The 11920-nt window shown below is 38.4% G+C and overlaps 1 pseudogene; it reads right to left on the bottom strand.

Annotated features, from left to right (window-relative positions):
- Positions 1-2369: 2369 nt before the first annotated feature.
- Positions 2370-11528, bottom strand: LOC115951312 (annotated as a pseudogene).
- Between the last annotated feature and the right edge of the window lie 392 nt (positions 11529-11920).

Genomic DNA, 11920 nt, shown 5'->3' with positions numbered 1-11920 from the left:
TTGGGAAAAGCAAGAAATGATGTAAAGTTGCAATCTTGGTAAAGAAAAGCTACAGTATAATTTTGTTTTAGGTAGAGGGCACAAAGAGTGTTACACACCATTTGTATTCAAGGACCAATTTGGTTATTTTTTAATTTTCTTAAATGTGTTTGGCATTAGCCCAAATCTTAGGGTAGTTGACTGTAGTATACCCTATTAGTTTTACTTCGACATTCAACCTCTCTAGTGATATTAGTCATAATACCAGTTCATCTCATTTGAATGCCCCTTTCTCACTTACGGATAAAATAAAAAATAAAATAAAAATTTGTCAAAAGGTACCAAAAAAAAAATCTTTAATTCCAAAAGTATGGGTCTGTTGAACTGTGTGCCTTACCAATCCATCCAACGATCAATTGGTGAAGGATGAGGGGGCACAAATCTTTTATAGCATTCGATCACAAACCAAGCCCATTGGTATTGGAGCGAATTGTGAAAATCCCTTACAATCCCTCCCTCACAATGCGGCTCCAACGACTTGAACCTATGACCGGGCTCTGATACCACTTGTCGGACCGTGTACCTTACTGATCCATCCAACGACCAATTGGTGAAGGATGATGAAGCATAAATCTTTTATAGCATTCGATCGTAGACCAAGCCCATTGGTATTGGAGCAAATTGTGAAAATCCCCCACAGGGTCAATTATGGATCAAGTCATTCACATGTTTTTTTTTTTTTTTTTCAAAAATCTATAATATCCAAAATCATTTTTATTACTTTTGTTAGGGGTTTCTTTTTTCTTTTTTTGGTATGTGTCTTTCTCTACCTCTTTTTGTTCTCTTAACTTGAATCTTGAACCAAATTAATCATTTGTTAATGGACTATTTTTGGAATGTTTTGATATCAATTTTATGGGAAATATAAGAAGCTGTAAAAAAATCAATTACTTTTTTCTTTTCCTATAAAATGTTTCTAAAAATATTTCATAAACCAAAGCCCTCAAGGCATCTATTAACTTTTCCCTATTTTTAATAGTAGTATTTTATTTTTTTATAGATACAACAAAGATGAGGGGAATTTCGAATCTTGATTCTTTTTATAAAGGAGAATAGTCAATGACAATGCCACTAAATTATGGTACTTGACTTTAACATCACTCTTGTTGGGTTAAGATAGCTTGACCCCGGTTAATTAATTCAATTACCCAAGTTGATTAATTAGGTTAAATTGCATACAAATTGTGAAGGCACCAAAAAATCACCAATTAAACTAAATGCTACGGAAATTAAATTAACAAGGTGATTTGTTGACAAATGGGGAAAACCTCTCGCAAGGCAAAAACCCCACCGAATAATTTTAAGGTCACCACTCTCAAGAATCCACTAATCAATAATCAAGCTTTTACAAGTATAAGAAATCTTACTACTACCCTGGCCTATCTCGAAATACCAACCTATAGTTGAACCCTTACTTCAATACTCAATTGGACTTAATCTTGTAGTAGCCTTCTTTCCTTTAATGCACAGATCTCCAATTTGTGACTAACTCCTTTTGCACGAATTTCAGTACGTGACTAACTTTAGCAACTTGAATTGTTGTTGTTGGCTGCAAAGTTCTTTACTTCATCAACAATGAAGATCAGAAAGTACTTGGTTACAAAATCTTATGGCGTACAAACGCAATAGCTTCTCACAAAGAAAATTAAGCTCTTGGTCTCTGTCTTCGTGTATGGCTCTTTCTTGACTCCAGCAGAAAACGATGTATTGAATTATAACCCATTAGATGGAGATGGTTGCTAGGCCATGAGCTAAGTAGGAGCAAGAATCTCTTTTATAACCTGAAATCTCTTAAGCTAGCTTGCTTACTATCCTATTGAGGGTCTTACTACCTAACTAATAGAATGGTATTTCCTGAGGGAAGTATTTTAAAATGATCCTTATATATGTTTAGGGTTGTGAGAAAAGAAACCCTAAACAAATACATTAGAATAGGCCAAAATTCATATCTAAAAATCTTAAATTCATAAAGCTCGATAGATCGAGCTAGTGTCAAGCTTGTGTTGAGCTTGCCCAGTAAGTCTCGATAGATGCCTTCTATCGAGCAATCTATCAAGTTTTAGTAAAATAGCTTTTCTTCACTTGTTTCTTGGATCAATCTTCATGTCTTTAATACAACCACTTGATATGTATCAAACCCAACTTAGATCTATCCAATTTACAAGTAAAGTGAGTTTTGACAAAGGATTAGCCAATTACTTATAAAATGTGACCCTAACAACTCTTAAGATAACACTAAAACAAACAAACAAACAAACAAACAAAAAGAAGAAGAAGAAGAGAGAAATGGAGGTGATAGTTGCAACTTGCAACACATATATTGATACGTATCAAGAGAAAAGGCTTTTTATTGCATTTGAGAATGTTGGATTAGTAAGGCTATAACCCCCATCAACAACCAGGTTCATCCCACTCACATACTTAGACTCATCACTCCCCAAATACAGTGCTACCTTAGCAATATCTTCTGGCTCCAATACCACTCCTTTCAAGTTTGCACACGATCAAACCACATCCTCCACCTTATTCTTCTCCATCATCCCCATAGCTTTTCTTAGCATAGGAGTTGCAGCTGCAAAAGGAGACACACAATTAACTCTTATTCCATAGTGTCCCAACTCCATACTCAAGTTCTTAGCCATTCCCACCATAGCATGCTTTGATGCCACATATGAATGTGGAATATCACTAGCCAACACTGAAGCCACGCTTGAGGTGAAGAGAATGCTTCCTTTCTTTGCTAGAATCATAACCCTAGCAGCATGCTTGGCACCCAAGAAAGCCCCAAAAACGTTGACATCTAAAACCCTTTTGAAATCTTTGTTTTCTGATTCTAAAATTTGTGATACCATGTTGCCTGAAATGCCAACATTGTTGAACATGATATCCAGCTTTCCATGGATACAGCCATGTCCACGACCTTTTCAACATCAGATTCATTTGTTACATCACAATGGATGTAAGAGATGGATTCAAAGCCAACGTCTTTGTAGACTGAGTGGCCAAGCTCGTTTTGGACATCTACTATAAGGACCTTAGCCCCATGTCGAACAAAAAGCCTTGCAGTGGTCTCACCAATGCCACTTACACCACTGGTTATTAACGCTACCTTACCTTCTAATCTACAAGGAGAAAGAGATAAGGAAACTAAAATTTATTAGTCTAAACTCTTAGCTAGTTTTTAATTTGTAAGGTTGAATTTATTCAACCATCTAATTAGCTTTATTCCGTGCAAAATTTGCTTGTATTTCAGCATTTAGTAACCTTGTATTTAGGTGGGCTTGTTGTAAGGGTAGTGAGTGAGATAGAGTGAATTTTGCTCAAGAATGTACAAAAAAACAGAGACTCGCGGCTTGGCCTCGCGGGTGGCTCGTGGCTGCAAGCCGCCAGACGCAGCACACGTGCCAAGCATGCCAGAAGGTGAACAATCATGCTAGCTAGAGCACTACAGGACAACTGGCCATATGGTTATCTCGCGACTGGATCTCGCGAGGCCAAGCCGCGAGCCAGCCCTGTTTTGAAAAACCTGACGTTTCACATTCCTCTCTCACCCTAGTATATATACCCTTTATACCCACAAAAGAAAGAGAGCTTCCAGAGAGAATTTTAAGAGAGAAACCGAAGAGTAAAACAAGATTGATTCATCTACAATCTTCACATAAGTGCCTCTTCAAATTTCTCAACTCTCTACCTCTCCATTGCCAAACCCTTGAGAGGCTTTTTACCAAAACCTTGTTCTCACCATATCTATTATTGTGAGAGGGTTGTTTGGTGTTCTGGGAAGTAGTTAGGAAGGAACCAATCTTCATTGGTTGATGCTATGGTCTAGTAGCGGAATCTGGGAAGTTAGAAAAGAAAAAAGTTCGGCGCAACCTCGTTGGAGCAAGAAGCTTGGAGGGCTTAGGTGCACTGGGTAGATTAGGCTTGGAGGGTCTATTGCTGTCCATGTATCCCAACTACATTTTCTAGTGGATTGTTTACCGCTTGGAGGGCGGCGGAGAGGTTTTAAGCCGAGGGCTTCAGTTTCCTCTTCGATAACACATTGCGCGTTGTCTTTGTGTTTGCATCTGCCTTCCCTTTTATCTTTGCCTTTTATTATCTGCTGTGGGTTGTGATTTTAATTTGGCTTAGATAGTTTTTCCAATTCCATATTATAGTTTATGTTAATTTTCCGCACACTAGTTGTTTGACATAATGCTTGAATTGGTTAAGTTGTAATTTGGGGGTCTAAACGTTCAAGGGTGTTTTTACACTATTTGAACTTTCATTTGGTATCAGAGCAGGTACACTTTTATTGGTTTCAATACCATTGTGTGATCCTTGACTCCCTATTGAGATGGATCGGTCTCAATCCCTAAATGCACCTCCATATTTTGATAGTAGTAATTATGCTTTTTGGAAGGTTCGCATGAGAGCATTTCTTTGCTCAATTGATGAATCTGTTTGGGATGCTGTTGAGATTGGTTGGACCAGATCTGAGGCAGCCAAATCCACATGGGATAAGGCAGCACTCACTGCATCTAATGCTAACAGTAAAGCACTCAATGCTATTTTCTGTGGTGTATCTCCAGATGAATTTCACAGGATCTCTCACATTACCATTGCCAAAGAAGTATGGGAGATATTGGAAACCACCTACGAAGGCACGAAGAAAGTGAAAGACACCAAGTTGCAAATGCTGACCACTCGGTTTGAGGAGCTCAAAATGAGTGAGGATGAGTCCTTTGACTCTTTCTATGGAAAGCTAAATGAGGTGGTTGTCAGCAAGTTCAATTTGGGGGAGAAAACGGAGGATTCTAAAATTGTAAGGAAGATCATTCGATCATTGCCGGAAAATTTTCGTGCTAAAGTGACAGCGATTGAAGAGAGCAAGGACCTTGATGACATCAAAGTCCAGGAGCTGATTGGTTCTCTTCAGACTTATGAGATGTCATTGCCCAATCAATAGAAGAGTAAATCTCTTGCTCTTAAGACCATTAATGAGAAGGTGGAAGATCAAGACTCATCGGGAGAAGATGTGGTTGACAAAAATGTTGCATACCTTGTTAAAAGTTTCAGAAAGTTCTTGAAATTCAAAAATAATGGCAAATTTGGTGATAAAAGAAAATTCCAAAGTTCAGGAAGGGAGAAAAGGGAATTCAAAAAGAAAGATGGAAAAGAATCCCAACCTACACAAGGTGTCACTTGTTTTGAATGTAACGGGCATGGACACTTTAAGAAAGAATGTCCGAATTATTTGAAATCGAAAGGCAAAGTGTATGCCACAACATTGAGTGACTCGGATTCATCCGACTCAGAATCTGAAGAAAGCTGTGATGGAGAGGGGAACTACTCAGCTTTTATGACTATTGTTCATGTTGACTCTTCAAACGAGTTGAATCTGCTTGTACGAGACCTCGAAGAACATAGTGATGAAGAATCACTAGGAATTGTTGAAGAATCAGATGCTGAAGAAGATGAAAGCATAGCCAATCTTCAAGAGAATTATAGCTCACTCCTGGAGAAGTCGGGTGAGTACACAAGGGTGGCCAAGGCTGCTATGAGAAAAATGAAGAAGGCAGAGGAGGACTATAAAAGTCTCCTAATCCGATATAGGGAGGCCAAATGTGAGATAGAGACACTAAATGGTGAGTTGTCAGAAGCTTACACAAAAGTAAGATTTCTTGAGCAAGAGGTTGTGCAAGCAAATGCTAAAATAGAGAGGGTCACTACCAAGAAGCTAGATAATGTTATTTCATCTCAAAAGAGTTTTTCAGACAAATCCAGATTGGGATATACCGGAGGAAGTAGCTCATCTGGAACTGTCACTAAAGAAGTGAAGTTTGTAAAGGCTAAAGATCTAGTTGAAGTTGACCTTACTGCTGAGAAGCTCAAGATGGAGGAGAAGAAGAATGTGGAGAACCAACGGTTGTTGAATCCCTGCAATCAGTATATGGGCAGGTCTGAATCTCGTGCCAAGTCTCGTCCACGACCACAAAGAGGTCCTAGATCAACTTATGTGTGTCATCATTGCGGACTTCAAGGGCATACTCGACCAAATTGCCAAAAGCTGAGAGCAAAGAATAGTGCAACTCCTCAAAGGTCACGAGGACCTAGAAATGATAGAAGAAATTGGACAAGTGAACAATCTAGAGATCAAAATGGTAATCCCGGAATGATGAACGTGATGAAGATGATTGGTGCATTCACCAATTGCTTGGAAAGCTTCTCACGAAGGTTTGAAAGCCCTAACTCCCGTACCCAATCCTATAAGGAAATCACCCCAAATGCAAGTGACGTGTGGGTGAAAAAGGGTACTCATGCATAAACATTACAACATGTCCATGCATTAATACTTCTTATGCTTTGTGACGATGTTTGATTGATTGCTTGTTGTTTATGTTGATGGTTGTTTGTTTGTCTACTTGTGCATATTTTTGTTTTTGATCAATCTTTTTCTTCTTATGTCAAAAATCCAAAAATTTACATAAAAATCAGAAAATCAAAAAGTTTGATTGACATTGTTGGGTTTTTGTCTCAAAACTTGTTTTGCCTTGTACCTTTGTGCTAATGGCTTTGTGCATTTTCGAGCATTGCTTGTTTCTTTGCACTCATATCACTGTGGGAGAAATCTTGAAATCTATGTGATTGTTGTAAATAGATCTTTAAACTTGTCATGAATGATTAGTGAATGGTTATGATGATCTTGAGACATGCATAGATTTGTGTCTATATATCTTCCCACTCTTTATTTTTGTTTTTGCTAAAAAGAGCTCACCAAATGTAAATCTCCAAATGAAAAGAGATATTAAGCTGCAAAAGCCTGTCGCACATTCTAGTATTCGACTAGGAAAAAGGGTAAACGACCTAAAATTAAAGTAAGTGTTTATTCAAAAAGCCAAAGGCTAGTTCATTAAAGTGAAATATCAAATATCACTCTCATAATGAGAGGTGATTGTCTCAAAAAGGATCAAAAAGATCAAATGGTGAGATTGAAAGTGGAGTCAAATGTAAAGCTCCAAGATATGTTATCTAGTTTTGTGGGAGGTCATATATACATATTTCTATAATTGAGATGGATCACATGATCTAGTACTAATTGTGTATGCCTTGGTTGAATTGATCATTGAAACTTCACATTAGACTAAGGACTATCTCATTGTTGATATCCACACACAAGTTTATGTTCAATAAATGCCATATTCATTTGTGTGATTGTACTTGATGAAATGTGTTTTCACATGCTCAATCTTAGTTAATTCAAGCACAACAAGATTTTTGAGTGTTTTAGGTGTTTTTGGAAAGTATTTTGTTAGAAAAATCTGAAAATTTTCAAAAATCCATTTTTGCCTTGTTTTGGCGACTCAGTCGCGGGTAAGTCAAGTCGCGTGCCTCAGTCGCGTGTTCGCGGGTCATATTTGGCGACTTGTTCGCGAGTGGAAGGTCCAGTCACGAGGGTTACTCAGAGATTTTCGTGGCTCAGCTCACGACTCCCTCGTGGGTAGACCTTCCAGTCGCGAAAAACACTTAGAAAAATTTTTCAAACTTTTGTCTTTGAGTGTTTTGGCGGCTTGAACTAGCGTCTTTGTGGCGACTCACTTCAGTCGCGAAAAATGCATGTTTGGCAAAAATATGGGCAGTTTTTAAAACTTATTCAGTTTTTCCCTCGACCTTTTTGTGACTGTTCATTGTCTCTCTCAACTGCTCTTACCCATTCACACTGTGCCTCCATTTTCGAACCTCATTGTTGCTTATTTTCAGCTCAAAATCTTCAAGTAACAGGTATGGGTTTTCTGTCTTGAACTCTATTTTACTTGTTTTTGTGCTTTTCCCTCCGGATTATTCACATTTGTTTATGATTTTGAGATGGGTTTTTGGTTCGGTTGTTACTCTTTGTCCTTGCTTAGCTTGTGGAAGCTATTGATTTAGTTTGATTTTAACTAAGTTGTTGGTTGGTTTTTTCTTCATGTGCTTAGCTAGGGTTTGCTATTTGTTGGTTTCTCTTCTTTTCTGATCTTATGTTAATATGTTGATTCGAAATTTTTTTTGGATGTGAGGTTTACTATGCTGAAATTTGTGCCTGTCTATCTATTGTGTGCATCTGTCTTTTGTTCTTTGAGTCAGGTCATACACATCAATCTGTATGTCTCATTGACATATATTTGTCTTTTGGATGTCTTCAAAATCTCTCCCATGCATTATACCAGTTGTTCCTGTGTATCTACTTTTTAAGCCTGTTCATCTGTGTGGTTGTTTTCAGTAGCATGGGGTTTAATTGTTTTAGTTCATCTGAGTGGTGGCATTTTTGTCCTTGTCACTAACAAAGTTCTGATTTGTTCTACATATGTATTGTACTATGTTGTTGTGGCCTCTTCTGATTGTTCACAGATGGCTCCCTCACCTTCGAAGAAGAAAACTCCTGCAAAGAAGGCTGACAAACGATTGAAAATGGATTCTAATCTGTTTAGGTCGGTTCAACACTTTGAGAGATACAAAGATTCTTCCATGAAGGGAACCATAATTCAAGAGAGATTTGTGGATTTAGTGGACCTAAAAGATACATTTATTCCCACATGTTTTGAGGGCAGAGGCTGGGAAAAGTTGTTAAGTGGATTACCGGGTGTGTGTGAGCCTCTGATAAGAGAATTTTACTCTAATGTGAAGATTAGGGAAGATGAGCTAGATTGTTGGGTAAGAGGGCATGAATTCACTCTAGATGCTCATGATATTGATAGGGTCCTTGGTCTTGAGGGTTTAGAAGAGCATGAGTTTAGCAACTACAAAGACAGAATGTTGTCTATAGAAACTATTCAAAACCGCATTGGTGGACAGAGAGAAGGAAAGTGTCTCAATACCATAGCTTTTCCAGTTGACATGAGGTGCCTCACCATCATCATGATGAACAACTTGTATCCTGTGAAGAAACTCACTACAATCAACAATGCCAGAGCCATTTTTCTTATGGAGCTAAAAGAGAAAACATTCATTGATATCAGCTCTCATATATTTCATACAATCATGGAAGAGACCAGAACAACTTCCCAAGCTAAGCTGATTTTTCCTAGCCTTCTCATGCGGATTTTCAGGGCAAAATGAATTCTAATTCCTCAAGACCTTAGCTTAATGCCAATACCCTCAGCAATCAACAAGCAAGCCATCATAAGGATACAAGTACGGCTTCCGGGTGATGTAGATGAAGAAGGGGCTAAACAAGATGAAGGTGTTCCAATGGAGATTGAGACAGAGGCAGCAGGCTAGGCATCAACTTCAACACCCAGAAGGAGTGGCAAGAGGACTAGAGCATTAACTTCTTCAGCTGTACCTCAAGACGCATTTCAAGTAATCCTGGATAGACTTGATGGACTTAGGAAAGTCCAGACAGAGCAGTCTGAGAGGATGATAGCCATGCAGGACCAGCTGGATATTCTCTCTGCAAAATTCAACAGCTTCGCCACACATCATGGGCACTGACCCTTTGGCCATTCCGGTCAAAAAGGGGGAGAAATTTTTGAGAAACAGACCTTGAGGGGGAGCATTATGTTGAGGGGGAGCATAGTTTATCTTGCTCTTATGTTTTGGATAATGTGTTGTTTCTATGGGTTTAATACATTGTGGCTTTGGTGTATTTTTGTTTCTAACTAATAACTTACAATCTTGGTTTAATCTTTTACATATATTGTTGATGTTTTTCAGGATATATTGTTCTTGTACCCATGTTGCTTTTGCAAGCTTTTAGGGTTATGTTTTATGCATAGTTTGTAGGCTTTATGGTTTGTACCATGCTTTATGCAGCCTTTATGCTTTGTTTAAATCAGTACTTCTATATAAATGTATTGCATTTTCTTTTAAGTACTGTCACTCTTGTGCCCTTGTAGGATTGTTCCTAGATGCATATACTTAGTGTATTATGCATTGGTTGAGTGTTTGGCATGCAAGAGACTTGCATTGAGCTTGTTAGCTTGTATGTCCTAATGTTCATTCCAAGTGTGAATGAGCATTGTGGTCACTACCTTGTAGTGATTACTTAGTTGATCAAGCCGTGGTTTGTTTCTTAACTCCATCTTTGCTTGATCACATATTGCCTATTTCATATGCATTTCACGATTTTCTGCTTACAATGATCATGGTGTATTGTTGTGTTTCAGGAGTCTTATGTTCATATGATTCAAGTGCTTCACAGCTTCTAGAGTTAGGTGTGAGTGAGTTTTGCTCCACTGTTCCCAACTCACATGTTAAGTCTAGAGTCTGTTTTAGGGTTTTGTCACGGAATGGCCAAAGGGGGAGATTGTAAGGTTGAATTTATTCAACCATCTAATTGACTTTATTCCGTGCCAAATTTGCTTGTATTTCAGCATTTAGTAACCCTGTATTTAGGTGGGCTTGTTGTAAGGATAGTGAGTGAGATAGAGTGAAGTTTACTCAAGAGTGTACAAGAAAACAGAGACTCACAGCTTGGCCTCGCGGGTGACTCGTGGCTGCAAGCCGCCAGACGCAGCACACATGCCAAGCATGCCAGAAGGTGAACAGTCATGCTAGCTGGAGCACTACAGGACAAAACAGGACAACTGGCCATACGGTTATCTCGCGACTGGATCTCGCGACTCAGTCAAGTCGCGAGGCCAAGCCGCGAGCCAGCCCTGTTTTGAAAAACCTGACGTTTCACATTCCTCTCTCACCCTAGTATATATACCCCTTATACCCACAAAAGAAAGAGAGCTTCCAGAGAGAATTTTGAGAGAGAAACCCTAGAGTAAAACAAGATTGATTCATCTACAATCTTTACATAAGTGCCTCTTCAAATTCCTCAACTCTCTTCCTCTCCATTGCCAAACCCTTGAGAGGCTTTTTACCAAAACCTTGTTCTCACTATATCCATTACTGTGAGAGGGCTGTTTAATGTTCTGGGAAGCAGTTAGGAAGGAACAAATCTTCATTGGTTGATGCTATGGTCTAGTAGCGGAATCCAGGAAGCTAGAAAAGAAAAAGGTTCGGCGCAACCTCGTTGGAGCAAGAAGCTTGGAGGGCTTAGGTGCACTGGGTAGATTAGGCTTGGAGGGTCTATTGTTGTTCATGTATCCCAACTACATTTTCTAGTGGATTATTTACCGCTTAGGGGGCGGTGGAGAAGTTTTACGCCAAGAGCTTCGGTTTCCTCTTCGATAACACATCGTGTGTTGTCTTTGTGTTTGCATCTGTCTTCCCTTTTATCTTTGCCTTTTATTATCTGCTGTGGGTTGTGATTTTAATTTGGCTTAGATAGTTTTTCCAATTCCATATTATAGCTTATGTTAATTTTCCACACTAGTTGTTTGACATAATGCTTGAATTGATTAAGTTATAATTTGGGGGTCTAAACGTTCAAGGGTGTTTTTACACTATTTAAACTTTCATAATTTGATGTAAATGAAAGAAAGACTGAATTAGAGAACACAGAGTTTGTAAAAGGTTAATTTGTTATATAGTAATACGTACCTTTTGGTAATGGGAGTTGCTGAAGAATCAGCACTCATCTTTTCCTTAAAATTGATGTGAAATCTTCGCCAAATTGTAGATGCAAGTTACTTTTGTGAATGTCCCCTTCATTGTTTGTAGCTACTTAATAGGGGAGAGGGTCAACTATATGAAACTTGGGCAAATTAAAAAGGGAAACAGGAAGGAGAAAAAAACAAAATCCTTACATCTTCTATGATGCTTCTTGTTATATATTAAGATTCTACATAGCAGCCAATAGGTAAAGTCTTAGTTTTGAATGAGACGACTAGCCTGAAATGCTACAGAAATCATATGCAAAAGTTTTGGTATTGAGATAGTTTATTGGAAATTTATAAAAAATGAAGAAATTGATTTCCACAGCTACTTTTTGACTGCCAAAAGGCAGCCATCGAAGTGAAAGACTGGAGAA

Source organism: Quercus lobata, chromosome 7 (assembly GCF_001633185.2).
Source record: "Quercus lobata isolate SW786 chromosome 7, ValleyOak3.0 Primary Assembly, whole genome shotgun sequence".
NCBI lineage: Eukaryota > Viridiplantae > Streptophyta > Magnoliopsida > Fagales > Fagaceae > Quercus > Quercus lobata.
This window is presented reverse-complemented; position numbering and strand designations above follow the sequence as displayed.